Below are 2,754 nucleotides of genomic sequence, written 5' to 3'. Positions count from 1 at the left end.
GCTAGTGTGATATTTAATTTATTATTAAATAATTAAATGAACTAAGTATTTAGTTAAAACTATAATTTTAGGCTTATCGCCATTTTTAAGTATTTAATTAATTTTGTTTAAAAGTGGTCGAAATTTTGAAGATCCACTTCAGAAAGTATTCAGTTTATCTAGGCCTAAATAACGACAATTTATTATTTTTTATCATATTTACCTGAAACGTAACCAGTGTCTTTAACTTATATTTCCTAGTCACCAAATGTTTATCCCCACGATTTTAAGTCCAAGATGCGGAGACAATATAACTTAGTTCTGTGTGTATATGTGTGTGTGAGAGACAGCAAAAATGATTATTTTAATTTTAAGAGAATGACTACGTTGAAATAACCCCTGAAGTTGCTTCTAATCTCCCTGTCGTTCGAAGTATAAGGAGCTCCTCCTTCAAAAATCAAATTCACGAGGTGTCTCAATTTAACACGATATGGTTTTAAGACTCATTATTTTACTTAAAAAGGTAAGAAATTTGCTTTGATGCTTTTTCCTGAAAGTTAGGCTTGATAGAACTCAAAGGTTCTATAAGAGGACATTGACACACTGCCAGGAATTAAAATTTTTAAACTATAGAATTTGCATTATGTATTTATAATAAATAATAATAATAATCAGCTAGGCTAATACCCAAGGCTCCACCTTAAGCCCAAGTCATCTTGCGACTTATAATGCCTTAAACAGGTGGCTGGGTTATCTGAAAAAACCTCGTATGTCAGCACAAATATAAAAAATCAATAACCTTTTAACGTAGAAACTTTTTGGTTAATTTCTTAAAAGACATGAAGTCGGCTTAGTGGGCAGAGTTTAATCAAATAATTTAAAAAATGATTATTTTAAGGGGTTTTCCATTGAGTTATTCGGATTACCCTTCCATAAAAACTTGTCGATGTTAACGGTAATAATAAGTGTAGGGAGCTGTTGGTTCACGTGGCATGAAGGGCTGGCCACCACCCTCCTACGCATTGTAACCCGGCCACCTGTTTAAGGCATTATAAGTCGCTAGATGACTTGGGCCTAAAGTGGAGCCTTGGGTATTAGCCTACATGTAGCTGATTATTATTGGTTTTTTATAGTCTCAAATATTCTTTAATTTGGAGATGTCAGTCTGGGGTTTTAAAAGTGAGAAAACCAATAGAATGACATAAAATTTGACGTCTGACATTAGGACAAAAAAGTGACAGTTTAATAAACATTTCTCGAAATTATTTTTGCTTTGAATAAACAACACTTTGGCAAACTTGAAATGCTTTACTTTTCAAAAAAAAATCTGATCTTCGCTTTAAGAGCATTTGTTATTTTTCGACCACTATTTGCGAGATGAAAAATTTCTATTATAAAGTTGTAGGCCGTCATCGAAAACCCTTAAAATTGTTCACTCGACGAAAAACAACTTATTTATCAGTGAAAATTCGAGCTTGAAAAATTTACAAGTTGGTGAAGCCAAATTACGATTGTTTGAAACGATAATTGAAAAGGGAACAAGTCTAATACAAACGTAGTAGAGTTTTCACACTTGAACAAATGTACACGTTTGGTTTTTAAATGCAGATATTTTATTCACATAAAAACATTTTCAATAATATCACCATTGGCTGCAACACAGGTTTGTGCGCGGACAATTAAGTTCTCAAACGCTTTCTCTACCATTTCTGGTGTGACGTCTCGGTAAGCACTGATTATTCGTCTAATGAGTTCCTCCCTAGTTTCAATGGGCGTGGCGTATACCTTTGCTTTAACGAATCCCCAGAGAAAATAATCCAGCGGTGTTAGGTCAGGTGACCTTGCTGGCCAATGCACTGGACCATTTCTCCCTATCCACCTTTCAGGAAACTCGTTGTTGAGGTGCTCAGTTACTTGCCGGGGAAAATGCGGAGGGGCGCCATCTTGCTGAAACCACAACTGACGTCTTTCAGCCAATGGAAGGTCGTCGATTGCGTCACTCAGTTCGTTCTGTAGAAAATGTAAATACCTTTGGCCGTTGAGGTTCGTCGGCAGGAAAAAGGGACCAATCAAACGGTTTCCAACAAGTCCAACCCAAACATTGACCCGTTCAAATTGAACCTGGTGATGATATTCAAAACCCCAATGTGGGTTGATGTCAGACCAAAGATGGCTGTTTTGATGATTAAAGGGCCCATCTCTAGAAAATGACGCTTCGTCGGAGAACAAAACATGGCGCAAAAATTGTCTATCTTCTTGGACAGCATTTAGTAACCAGTTGCTAAATTCATAACGTCTTTGATGGTCTCCGTCAATTAGTCCTTGGTGGAGCGTAGCTCTGTATGGGTGATAGCGATTCTTACGAAGAATTTTCCACACACGATTTGCAGAACAACCCAAATCAGCAGCGGCGTTAGCGCAACTATGACGAGGATATGCCACAAAGTACGCGAGTACATTGTTCTCGAAGTCTAAATCCGGTTGACCCAATCCGCGAAACCTAGGTTGCAAGTTACCAAATTGATTGAAATCGTGAATTGCTCGTCTTACTGTATTTACAGATGGTGCTCCATTTGGATGTCTTTCTGCGAAGATTTCAGTCACTCTTCTAAGGTTTTGCGCTGCTTCTCCATAGTAAATGGCAACTATCTCGGTACGCTCAGCTACTGAATAACGAGGCATTGTTCGAAATATTATCAAACACTGATAATAATCTCCCAAAGTTTTCCTTTAAATACCCAATGCATGTTTAGGATTGACCTATAGCCTCGTGTT

This window comes from Leiobunum rupestre, chromosome 3 (genome assembly GCF_980474605.1).
Source record: "Leiobunum rupestre chromosome 3, qqLeiRupe1.1.hap1, whole genome shotgun sequence".
Taxonomy (NCBI): Eukaryota; Metazoa; Arthropoda; class Arachnida; order Opiliones; family Sclerosomatidae; genus Leiobunum; species Leiobunum rupestre.
The sequence above is the reverse complement of the archived record's forward strand: the minus strand, read 5'-3'. Positions refer to the sequence as shown.